This window comes from Erinaceus europaeus, chromosome 3 (genome assembly GCF_950295315.1).
Source record: "Erinaceus europaeus chromosome 3, mEriEur2.1, whole genome shotgun sequence".
Lineage (NCBI taxonomy): Eukaryota > Metazoa > Chordata > Mammalia > Eulipotyphla > Erinaceidae > Erinaceus > Erinaceus europaeus.
In genome coordinates this window covers 184,966,671-184,979,582 of record NC_080164.1, presented here as the reverse complement: position 1 = coordinate 184,979,582, position 12,912 = coordinate 184,966,671, and the positions used below count along the sequence as shown (strand labels likewise).

Genomic DNA, 12,912 nt, shown 5'->3' with positions numbered 1-12,912 from the left:
TCGTGGGTGCCGCCTGTCTGTCTGTCCCGTCGTGGGTGCCGCCTGTCTGTCTTTCCCGTCGTGGGTGCCGTCTGTCTGCCTGTCCGTGTCGTGGGTGCCGTCTGTCTGTCTGTCCGTGTCGTGGGTGCCGCCTATCTGTCCGCGTCGTGGGTGCCGTCTGTCTGTCCGCGTCGTGGGTGCCGCCCCCCAGCCCTTTGGGCAGCCCCAGCAGAGCTCACAGGTCTCGGAATAGTCGGTGATCCCGACGACGACAAGAAGAGCTCGGGGGGTCGGGCGGGGGCGCAGCGGGTTAAGCGCAGGTGGCGCAAAGCGCGAGGACGGCGTCAAGACCCCGGTTCGAGCCCCCGGCTCCCCACCTACAGGGGGGTCGCTTCACAGGCGGTGAAGCAGGTCTGCAGGTGTCTGTCTTTCTCTCCCCCTCTCTGTCTTCCCCTCCTCTCTCCATTTCTCTCTGTCCTACCCAACAACATCAATAACAACAACAATAATAATAAGTAGAACAACAATGAAAAACAACAAGGTCAACATAAGGGAAAATAAATAAATATAAAAAACAATTTAAAGAATAATTTTAAAAGAGTGAATTGCCTTGGGGCCTGGAGCTTCAAGCTGAAACAAGCAGCAGCCCCAGAATTGGTGTCGCTCTCTGCCGGCTGCCCTGGTCTGGCGGCTTCCTGCACCCACACGTGACCGGCCCCCTGCACACGGCCGGGCTGGCTGCGTGTCCTGTCATGGGCCCCCTGCACACGGGCCGGGCTGGCTGCGTGTCCTGTCATGGGCCCCCTGCACACGGCCGGGCTGGCTGCGTGTCCTGTCATGGGCCCCCTGCACACGGGCCGGGCTGGCTGCGTGTCCTGTCATGGGCCCCCTGCACACGGGCCGGGCTGGCTGCGTGTCCTGTCATGGGCCCCCTGCACACGGGCCGGGCTGGCTGCGTGTCCTGTCATGGGCCCCCTGCACACGGGCCGGGCTGGCTGCGTGTCCTGTCATGGGCCCCCTGCACACGGGCCGGGCTGGCTGCGTGTCCTGTCATGGGCCCCCTGCACACGGGCCGGGCTGGCTGCGTGTCCTGTCATGGGCCCCCTGCACACGGGCCGGGCTGGGTGCGTGTCCTGTCATGGGCCCCCTGCACACGGGCCGGGCTGGCTGCGTGTCCTGTCATGGGCCCCCTGCACACGGGCCGGGCTGGCTGCGTGTCCTGTCATGGGCCCCCTGCACACGGGCCGGGCTGGCTGCGTGTCCTGTCATGGGCCCCCTGCACACGGGCCGGGCTGGCTGCGTGTCCTGTCATGGGCCCCCTGCACACGGGCCGGGCTGGCTGCGTGTCCTGTCATGGGCCCCCTGCACACGGGCCGGGCTGGCTGCGTGTCCTGTCATGGGCCCCCTGCACTCGGGCCGGGCTGGGTGCGTGTCCTGTCATGGGCCCCCTGCACTCGGGCCGGGCTGGGTGCGTGTCCTGTCATGGGCCCCCTGCACACGGGCCGGCTGGGTGCATGTCCTGTCATGGGGCCCCGAGTGGTGTCCTAAGGCTGAAGCTGAGGCGGAGGGCAGGGCAGGTGGGGCGGTGGCAGGAGGGACTGGCGGGGACGCCATGGTTCTAGAAAGGCAGCCAGCTGCCCATCATCTGGGGGACAGTGAGCTCCAGTGGGGGAGGGAACAAAACTGATTTTCCCTTTATTTTTTGACTAATGATTTGCCGGGATAGCCTGAGGGTACTTCTTCCCGAGCCGGTGCTCTCTGGGTTGGAGAGAACTCAACTGGAGCTGATCTAGGCTGCTGTGTGGGAGAGGGATCAGGAACGCGTGCTGCACCAACTTCCGCAGGAGATACACTCTGGAACTCTCGGAGCTGGAAAGCAATTTCCAAGTGTCTTTAATCAGAAGAGCAGCTGTTTTTATACTCTCCAAGTAGGGTGGAAACAGGATGTGATATAGAGAGGGTGGAGAGAAAAGTGACTGGTGAAAATCAGAGTGTGACAAGGAGGGGGCGGAACAGGCGAGAATCCTATAACTGAACCACCAATGCCCTGGAGTGCTTTATGTAAAAGTGATTTATGTAAATAGACCAAACCTTTGGATCAGTAAATCCCTATATAGGCATATGGATAAGAAGAAGCCAGGGGGAGATGGCAACTACCCAACATCTCCCCCTTTCTTTTTAACTTTTTGCCATAGTATCAGGAGTGTGGGGCACTTTGTGAGGCAGGGAGACTGATAAGAGGCACACCTTTTTTGGGGTTCTACTGTCCCTCCTTGCTCAACCTCTCCGTGGAGAGAGAGACTAACAGGATTGACACACCCCTCAGGCTCAAGCCCTTCCAAGCTCAACCATATCCTCACAATTCCCCAACATCTTCCTCTTACTTAATGGCCGTATATAACTGGGTCAATGTCTGTAAAAGGCTTCATCTCTGTCAGGGGAATAGCAGTGTAGGGGTGAACGGAAACCTGTTGGGAAGAAAGCAGAATGATAGTGTGTAAGTGTCTTTAAAAAGAACTAGCACAAGACGGAGGGATAAGTAAGAGTAGCAAGAGACAGAGTGAGCCTGATGGGTGGAGGAGTGGGGGCCTGATAAGCCGAGGGGCTAGAGGGGTGATCTGGCATTGCAAAATCCCGAGTCAGCCTGCTACAGTCATTCTTCAAGAAGTCCAGGAGTATAAAAGGAGTGTCCAGCAAGTTCTATAGAAGCATCAGTCCAATGTCAACGGCCAGGAAATAAATGCCACACGTCTATCTTGATGGAGGAGGACGGCCACCGGAACTTTTCTTCTCTGTAGAGAGTGACCTGGAACCGCCAAAACATGATGGGCGAAACAGAAGCAGGAAGAGCAGACACCGATGGTTGAGAGAAAGGCAGTAGGAAAGTCTTGTCCTTTGGAGTCTGTGAATCAGGTTCTCCAGATCGTGTCAGGTCACATCATGGGTTTCTGGGGATGGCTGTAATTGTGGGTGATGTCAGAGGTCAGGGGTCCAAGATGGATTTCTGGGGATTCTATATGAGCAGATGCTTCTTTATGCGAAGGCTTGTCATAGCTGTAGTCAATTACTTATGAAAAAACTTTGTAACAAATTAGAAGTTTACTACAATTGATAACTCAATGATTATAACTGGTTTAGGTATCTTTATAATTTTGTGTAAAGGTCATCTTACGTGACCTCATGTAGCAGTCTTTATATAGCAAAGTTTTCATACCGAGTTTAAGTTACATATATTGATTCTTGACTATTTTTACATTGGGTTTTTAAGCAAACTCAGGTTACTAGAGTTAACACATTTTAGTGACAATTTTTTTTTTTTGGTACATTTACAATATCAGATTGATGCCAAATTTGTTGTGGATTAATTTCCACAAGATAGCTTACAGGACATTTTTGGGGGCCCTCCAAAAATGTCCTGTATAGAGAATTTGTATTTTAACTTATGTTGTTAAAATTTCGGATGCTCTTGCCGGCCGGGTTGGCTTGCTTCACGGTGGTGAACAGAGACGCGGAGACAACGGCTGGGCAGGGAAGCTGTATTTCTTTATTCAGGAACAACGATTCATAAACTAAGACAAACTAATCACCAAACAGAACTCTGCTGTCTCTTTGCGGCGGCGCAAGCACTTTTTCTTTTACTCTGGAACTCAGGAACTCTCCAACTCTGGAACTCAGGAACCCAGGAACTCTCCAACTCTGGCACTCTCGAACTCAGGAACCCTCTCCCTTACTCTCGAACTCAGAAACTCTCGAACTCATGAACTCAGGAACCCAAGCAGGCCCGCGAAATTAACAGGACTGATCCAATTCTCTTGGCAGGGGAGGGCTAGGACAAACCAATGTAAAGCATACGACAATTCCCCCTTTTCTTTTTAATTAAATGACTATAGTATCAAGGGTGTGGGGTGAACAGAAACCTATATCGTACAGGCATTTTTTTTTAAAAAAGAAACTGGCACAAACTAAACTTTATCAGCTTAAAAAAAACATTTCTTGCCTCTGGGGGGCGTACTTTCTTTGACGGGCATTTGCATGGGGGTGGGGAACAGCCTAGAGTCCCACAGGCAGCTGGCTGCAACTTACTTACTATGAAACAAAACTTGTTATTAGCATATCTACTGCAAGATCCAACGTTTCTAATAGAGAAGGAATTTGAGACTTTTACATATCAACAACGTCTTTTAACCTTTTGTTACACCCATTCAAGATGGAGACACACCCTAGGTGTGGGCCGGAGAGGAAACCTCAGGCATGAGAATAATTAGCATAGCCATTGTGCGATCTACCATTTCTAATAGAGAAGGTAGTGTTTTACATATCAACAAGTCTATTTAACCTTTTGTTTAGACCAACTTAGTTAAAATATATTGATTGTTAACTAATTTTTACCTCAGACTTTAAATGTAAGTTAATTTTTATCTTTATGAGAATTACGTTGAAAACCTTTTTCATTTAACTTTGACTAGTAAGAATTTAGCCTTAAAGCTACTGTTTACCAAACTTTAAACATACAGATAAACATGGTCATTAATACACAAGGAGAGAAACCTTTGTTACGAAGACATGTCATTTTAAACACGAATTTAAATCTGTACTGTCTTAGTGGTTGGGGGGGGGGGTCACCATTTGGAGGTGGCTTCCTGCGCAGCTCCATTCCCGAGCAGCTCCACTTCTAGGAATTGCAGGTTGCGATCTCTGCACAAATCTCTGCGTACTCCAGCTTGTCTGCCTTCAGACCGGACCGGCGGCTGGAGATCTCGTGTGCCCAGTTTCGGCAGGGAGCCCGGGGGTCCGGGAGGCCCGGGATGGTTCCAGAATTCATAGAAAGAGGGCAGGCAGGCCATCTTTGTAGAAGGCGTGGGCCTAGGTGCCCAGGGGTGGCGGCCATGATGGGCCGCCGTGGCCCTGCCCCATGGCCCTGCCATGTCTGCTGCCCTGTTCGCAGTGGCCGAGCAGCGTGGAGGGATCACGCGTCCAGTGCCCTGCGCCACGCGGTGGAGAGCCGGCTCCTGTGGGCTGGCCTCGGGCTCTTGCATGTTGGCCTCGGGCTCTTGTGTGTTGGCATAGGGCTCCAGCATGTTGGCATTGGGCTCCTGGGGCTTTTGTGTGCTGGCGTAGGCCTCCTGCGGGCTGCGGGGCTGCAGGGCTGCGGGCGCAGTGCGTGGGGTTGTCTGGGCGCAGCCGGCTGGCTGGCTGTTTAATAACCAGGTGGAAACGGCAGCTCTGCGCCTTGCCTCCCGCCCGCTGGCTCTTCCCGCTGGCTGTTCTGAGTTCGCCCGAGCGAGTGGAAACCACAGAGTGGTCCAGAGATAAATGTTCCAGAAACAGCAAAACAGTCTCGTGAAGAAAGAGCAGAGGCCTTTGGAGATCTCTTCACAAGCAGAAGAGAAGGCCATCGAGCATAGGTAGCCAAATTGTCTTTACTTATCTGAGAGATGCGCAGGTCAGGTCCACGTGGGCACCATTTGTTGTTAAAATTCGGAGGCTCTGGCCGGGCTGGTCTAGCTTCACAGGCGGGTACTTGGGAACCCTCTGAAACTCTGGCACACTGGAACTCTCTCTTACTCTGTAACTCAGAAACTCTCGAACTCATGAACTCAGGAACCCAAGCAGGCCCGCGAAATTAACAGGACTGATCCAATTCTCTTGGCGGGGGAGGGCTAGGACAAACCAATGTAAAGCATACGACAAACTTAGGAGATGATGAATTGTCACATTGAATATTTAGAGTTTTACCTTAAACACTCAGTTACTTAAATGAATTGATTTTACCTCTTCTCGTAAAAATGTAACTTCGAAGTTACGATTTAACTGTCAAGTTAATGTTTACCAAACTTGAAACACGCATATTAAATATATAGTTTATAACACACAGGAGGAGAAAAACTTGTAAATAAGATATATCATTTCAAATGTGAATTTAGAACTACTGTCATAGTTGAACCATCTTTACTCACACAGTTTAAGACTAAACATTTCATATTGATATCAAGACTTAAAAAAGAAATCAAAAGGGGGAATGAACAATTTTTGGACTGTTTCTGGACGTCTCCAGAAACCATGGCTGCGTCCAGCCGTTTGATATAAAGTCAGTTAACTTTCAGAGTACTCTGAGCACAATGGGTCATACAAAAATTTTGGTCACTCAACTCACTCAATTTTTTTTTTTTTTCACTCACTCACTCACAAAACACAACTGGCCAGTCATAGCATAAGACATTCATTCGGGGGGGGGGGAGTTCTGTGAATCAGATTTTTTTTTTTTTTGATTCTGCCATGCTGTATTATGGATCCTGGGGTGCATCCTGTAGCCAGTCCTCTTGCAGCCAGTCTTCTTGCAGTGTTTCTTGTTCTTCAGGGATATCAGCACCATCATGTGGGTATTGCCGGACATGGCGGGCAGGAACCCAAACAGGCTTGGAGTAATTTTGTGGAAAAATACATGCGAAACCCCTCCCCATAGTCAACAGGGGGTCAGGTCCTTTCCAAATTTTATCAAGTGGGTCTTTCCATTTGACTTTAATAGCTGGGAGGGTGGGTGGTGTTTGCCAATGAAGAATTATAGGAGGTTGGTCGGAGTTTTTGTAAATATTAAAGAGATTTAATGTAGTTAAGGCTTTTGCCAGCTGGATATTAGGGGGGTACATTTCCCCTTTTTCTTTATTTAATTGAGCCTTAAGAGTTTGATGGGCCCTCTCAACAATGCCTTGTCCCTGTGGATTATACGGAATGCCTGTAGTATGAGTAATGTTCCAGAGGGAACAAAAATCTTTAAATTGTTTGCTGGTAAAAGCAGGTCCATTATCCGTTTTAAGTTGAAGAGGTAAGCCCATTACAGCAAAACAGGAGAGCATATGGCTTATAAGCTTTTTTGAGTTTTCTCCAGTCTGAGCTGTAGCCCACATAAACTTAGAGAAGGTATCAATTGAGACGAACACATATTTTTGTTTGCCAAAGTTAGGTATGTGGGTAACATCAATTTGCCAAAGAGTGTTGGCTTTTAAACCTCGAGGATTAACCCCCAGAGTCTGAATAGCAGGTGTTTTGATTAGACCTGCACAGGAGGAACATGTAGCAAGAATACGTTTTAACTGTGGCAGAGGAATATCAGGAAATCGAGCTCGAAGACCTTTAAGATTAACATGGGTTAGGGAATGAAAGTCAGCAGGATTAGAGACAGAGGCTAGGAGAATTCCTGTGGAGGCAAGGCGGTCAGCTGCAGCATTCCCTTCGGACAGGGGACCAGGAAGAGGGCTGTGGGAACGTAGGTGCTGAACATACAGTGGATGGGTTCGAGAACAGAGCATAGAGGCAATTTGAATTAAAAGAGGAGAAAGTGGGTTGTCATCAATTCTTACATAAGATCGAGCAAGCCATGGAAGTAAGTTAACAGTATACACACTGTCAGAAAAAAAGGTTGAAGGATTCTGGTACAGCTTTTAATGCAAGGAAAACAGCATAAAGTTCTTTGTACTGAGGGGAATTATCAGGAAGTTCAGTAAAGAGAGGTTTGGGGTATTGCTGGTCTGGATAATATATAAGGGCAGCAGCTCCCTTTTTTCCACCATCAGTGAACACTGTAGGAGCAGAGGGGATGGGATCTCGAGAGAAAAGTTTAGGTACTAGTAGAGGCAACAGAGGTAAAAAAGCTATCAAATTATTAGAGGGAAAATGATTATCTAATTGTCCTGGAAAACCCATTAAACTTATGGCAAAACGAGAATGGTGGCGTATGAGCCATTCTGTATCAGTGAGAGAAAAGGGAAGAATGATTGAATCTGGTTCCCTTCCTAAGACCTGAACCGATCTGTTTCTTCCTTGGCGAACCATAAATGCTAAGGCATCAATCTCGGTAAGGAGTCTTGGAGCTCCGCCTACTGGCGTATGAAGCCATTCGAGAACGCCATGTTTCTGCCACAATGCCCCCACTACCGTGGGGGTGGAGTTAAAGATTAGAAGATTTACTGGAGAGGAGGGGGATAATCGAACGAGGTGCATGTCCTGGAGAGCCTGGTTAACTTTTTCCAGAGCCAAGGATGCTTCGGGGGTTAACATACGCTTTGAGGAGGGCTGTTTGTTTCCTTTTAACAGATCGAACAGTGGTTGCAGGCAGCTCGTAGGCAGATAAAGATACTGCCTAAGCCAATTCAAATTTCCAAGAAAACTTTGTAAAGAAGCAAGAGTGAGATTAGAAGGAAAAGTAACACAAGGTTTTAAAGGACGAATCTGCGTTAGGGAAATCTCTGAGCCTAAGAAAGATATTGGAGGGATTAGCTGTATCTTCTCAGGAGCTACATTAAGTCCACTTCTCTTTAAGGCAGGGATTAGAAAATCACGTAGGGCGGAGAGATCTGTATCTAATTCTCCCCATATTAACACGTCATCCATATAATGAAAAACCTTAAGGCCCTTATGAATATATGGAAAAAGGGCAGATTTAACAACCTCTTGACAAATAGTAGGACTATTAGCCATGCCCTGGGGCAGTACCACCCATTCAAATCTATCGGCAGGGCTGGCATTATTAATAGAAGGAACAGAGAAAGCAAAACGTTTACAATCTTGTGGGTGTAAGGGAATAGAGAAAAAACAATCCTGTTTATCAATAGCTATGATTGGAATTCCTGTGGGAATTGCGGAAGCAAGAGGCAAACCCCTTTGGGGGGAGCCCCAAACCTGCATGGTTTTATTAACTGCACGAAGATCTTGGAGGAGGCGCCATTTTCCTGAGCGCTTTTTAATTACAAAGACTGGAGTATTCCATGGGCTCCGAGAATGACGAATGTGTCCCAACGATAACTGCTCTTGGACGAGTTTTTTTAAAATTTCTAGCTTCTCCCTAGGCAAAGGCCACTGTTCCACCCAGACAGGCTCATTAGAAAGCCAATCTAAGCGGGGAGTTCTGTTACGAACAGTGGCAGTTAGTATTGGGGGTGCTGGTTGGGTCTAGCAGTCTCACAGGAGTGAGTGTGGTGTCCTGCAGAGGTGTCTGAGGATATCACTACATCTAAAGATTCCAGCAAGTCTCTTCCCAATAAATTGGTGCTTATATCAGCTATTAAAGGCTGAAAGCGTCCGGTAGTCCCTTCTGGATCTTCCCACACAAGGGAATCTCGTGTGCGGAATGCCTGAGTCAATCCTCCAACACCATGTAAGCGTGGTCCTGGGAGGAGTTCCCAACTCTGGGGAACCTCTGCTTGTCTTAATATTGTCTTATCTGCTCCCGTGTCAATCAAACACTTAAAAGGAATATTACCAATCTTTACTGTCATAGTTGGGTGACCCCTTTCTAAAACAGGGGTGGTCCATAAAATCTCAGGCTCTGAATTCGAGCTGTTCTCTTGCTCCAGCCGGTTATTTCTATGCTGGAAGTTCCCACATACCACGGGTTCCTCCTTCTGCTCACCCTCTGTTATTGTTACTTGGCGTGGTGGGTATAGCGACGGATTGGGTCCCAAGCTGGGCTTCTGTTTGTGGAAGAAGGGCACAGCACCAAGCGGGCGACCTGCTTCCTTCCCTCTTGGGGGCGGGGCTAAGGGAAGCCCCATACCTAGTTTAAATCCCTGTTTACATTTGGCAGAGGCGTGCCGTTCCTATGGAACCTTGACCAACAATCTCTCCTCCAGTGAAATCCTTTCTGGCATCTGGGACAAGGCATTCGTGGTCTCTGATTCCCTGTCTGGAGGCGGGGTTGCCCTGATTGGAGGCGGGGTTGCCCTGACTGGAGGTGGGGTCGCCCTGACTGGAGGCGGGGTCGCGGTCTGTTTTCTGGACATTGGTTACGCCAATGCCCTTGGCGACCGCACTGAAAGCAAGCTCCTCTTTGCTTATGTAAGGTAGCTGCATAGGCCTGTAACATAGGTCCTTGAAAAGAGCTTGATCTGAGATCCTGTGTAGCTAGAATCCAAGTATCTGGGTGTTCATTTTTAAGAGTGATACAGGCCTGTCGAAAATGCGGAAGCATTCCATCCCAGACTATGGATCGCAGTAGGAGAAAATGAGCGTCAGGATTATAAATCTTCCTTTCCAAACTCGACTGGACCCTGGCAATGAATTTAGCGAGGGATTCATCAGGTTCTTGTTGCAGGGAGAGAATGGGGGCTGAGGCTGCTCCCATGGGTGGTGTTAATCGCTCCCATGCTTTTAATGCACACAGGCGTACTTGATCAAAATACCCCGCTGGAAACTTGGCTTCCGCCTGTTGAATCCCTGTTTCTAATTGGCCTGTTCCAAACAATGCATCAAAATTACCCTCTGGCTGATTTTGAATATTTTTCCGCGATTGTTGTAAACATTCATCGCGAAAGAATGCCTCCCATTGCAGGAAGAGGGGGCCTGGGAGCGTAGCACGAGTCACATCTCTCCAATCTTGAGGGGTATTAAGGTTCTGAAGCAGGCCTTGTAAAATGGACCTGGTCCATGGGGCATGAACACCGTCATCTTTGATAGCCTGGCGTAGTTCCTTCAGGTCTGTGGCGGAATATGGATACCAGGCCTGAGGTTTTTGTCTATTGGGGGCAACATTGACCGGAAATGTGTGGACTTCCTCTGATAAGTGTGTAGTGGTAGGAGGAGTCACTGAAGTGGAAGCTTCTGGACAAATGGCCGAAGAAGTGGTTTTGGAGGCTACAGGAGAATTCGGACATGTGTCTATCAAAACAGGGTGGGGTGAAGAAGCAGCCGTGGAGGCAGCAGGAGGTTCCGGACACGTTTCTGCCAAAATGGGGGTGGCCGAAGAAGTGGCTGTGGAGTCCAAAGGAGAATTCGGACACGTGTCTGCCAAAATAGGGGCCTCAGGGCAAGATGCCAAAATAGGGGCCTCAGGGCAAGATGCAGAGGAATTAGGGTGGGTCAAGATCACGACAGGCCTTTGCTTCTTGTTTTTAAGGTGCTGGTTAAGTTCTATGATTACTTCCTTTATCTCTTGGACCTCAGCCTCTAGTTTCTTAAGCCTTTTGAGAGGTTGCCCTATATATCCCTTAAAAGCTGCTATGATGATCAACAGGATATAAGGTGAAGCCCCGAGAAAAATGTCCCAGATATATAAAAATTGTATACTGGAAAAAGAATGCAGGATTTGGAAAAGATTTTCCATGGTGGAAAGATCTCCGGAAAACAATAAAAAAGAAAAAAAATCACAGTGCCTTAACACAATATTGCAGATACCCAAAAGGTGTGTACTTATCTAAGATGTCTTCTTGTAAATCTGCTGCTTACGGGTCCCTGTTCAGGCGCCAGATGCCGGGATAGCCTGAGGGTACTTCTTCCCGAGCTAGTGCTCTCTGGGTTGGAGAGAACTCAACTGGAGCCGATCTAGGCTGCTGTGTGGGAGAGGGATCAGGAACGCGTGCTGCACCAACTTCCGCAGGAGATACACTCTGGAACTCTCGGAGCCGGAAAGCAATTTCCAAGTGTCTTTAATCAGAAGAGCAGCTGTTTTTATACTCTCCAAGTAGGGTGGAAACAGGATGTGATATAGAGAGGGTGGAGAGAAAAGTGACTGGTGAAAATCAGAGTGTGACAAGGAGGGGGCGGAACAGGCGAGAATCCTATAACTGAACCACCAATGCCCTGGAGTGCTTTATGTAAAAGTGATTTATGTAAATAGACCAAACCTTTGGATCAGTAAATCCCTATATAGGCATATGGATAAGAAGAAGCCAGGGGGAGATGGCAACTACCCAACAATGATTTAATCATGACTGACAAGACTGTGGCATAAGGGGGTGATTTCCTCCACCAGCGCTCTGCGTCCCATCCCCTCCATTGGAAGCTCCCCTATTCTTTATCCTTTTGGGAGTATGGACACAAATTCTTTTCTTTTTCATATTTACTTATTCCCTTTTGTAGCCCTTGTTTTTTATTGTTATAGTTGTTGATGTTGTTGTTGGATAGGACAGAGAGACATGGAGAGAGGAGGGGAAGACAGAGAGAGGGAGAGAAAGACAGACACCTGCAGACCTGCTTCACCACCTGTGAAGCGACTCCCCTGCAGGTGGGGAGCCAGGGGCTCGAACTGGGATCCTCACGCCGGTCCTTGCGCTTTGCACCATGTGCGCTTAACATGCTGTGCTACCGCCCAACTCCCCCAACCCAAATTCTCTATGGGGAGCAGCAGGTGGGAGTTGTGGCTTCTGTCACTGCTTCTCCGATGGACATGGTGTTGGCAGGTGGATCCACACCCCCAGCCTGTGTCTGTCTTTCCCTAGTGGGGCAGGGCTCTGGGGAGGCGGGGTTCTAGGACACCTTGATGAAAAACTGATTTTTAATTATTATCTTTATTTATTTATAGGATAGAGACAGCCAGAAATGGAGAGGGAAGTGGGTGATAGAAAGGGAGAAAGAGGAAGCTGGGCAGTAGCGCAGCGGGGTAAGCGCAGGTGGCACAAAGCACAAGGACCGGTGTGAGGATCCTGGTTCGAGCCCCCGGCTCCCCACCTGCAGGGGAGTCGCTTCACAGGCGGTGAAGCAGGTCTGCAGGTGTCTGTCTTTCTCTCCCCCTCTCTGTCTTCCCCTCCTCTCTCCATTTCTCTCTGTCCTAGCCAACAACAACAATAATAATAACAACAATGATAGACAAGGCCAACAAAATGGGAAAAATAGCCTCTAGGAGCAGTGGATTTGTAGTGCAGGCACCGAGCCCCAGCGATAACCCTAGAGGCAAAAATAAAAATAGGAAGAAAGAGAGATACCTGCAACACTACTTCACCAGTCACCAAGCTTCCCCTGAATGGGGTGGGGCCTGAACCTGAGACCTTGTGCATGGTAGCACGTGTGCTCAACCAGCTGTGCCACTACCTGCTCCTTTTATCTCTACTCATTTATTCTTGTTATTTTTAATTTTTCTCTAAGCTCTGCTCAACTCTGGTTGATGGTAGTGCTGGAGATTGAACCTGATAGAGCCTTTAACAGGACAGGTATTTTTTTTAATTC

At 48.7% G+C, this 12,912-nt stretch overlaps 1 long non-coding RNA gene across 1 annotated transcript; it reads left to right on the top strand.

The window, feature by feature from the left end:
- The first annotated feature begins 62 nt into the window (after window positions 1-62).
- On the top strand, window positions 63-12,533 carry LOC132537735 (uncharacterized). Its single transcript, XR_009549190.1, has 3 exons — window positions 63-163; window positions 209-299; window positions 12,360-12,533. It is a non-coding gene; the product is annotated as an uncharacterized LOC132537735 (long non-coding RNA).
- The last annotated feature ends 379 nt before the right edge of the window (window positions 12,534-12,912 follow it).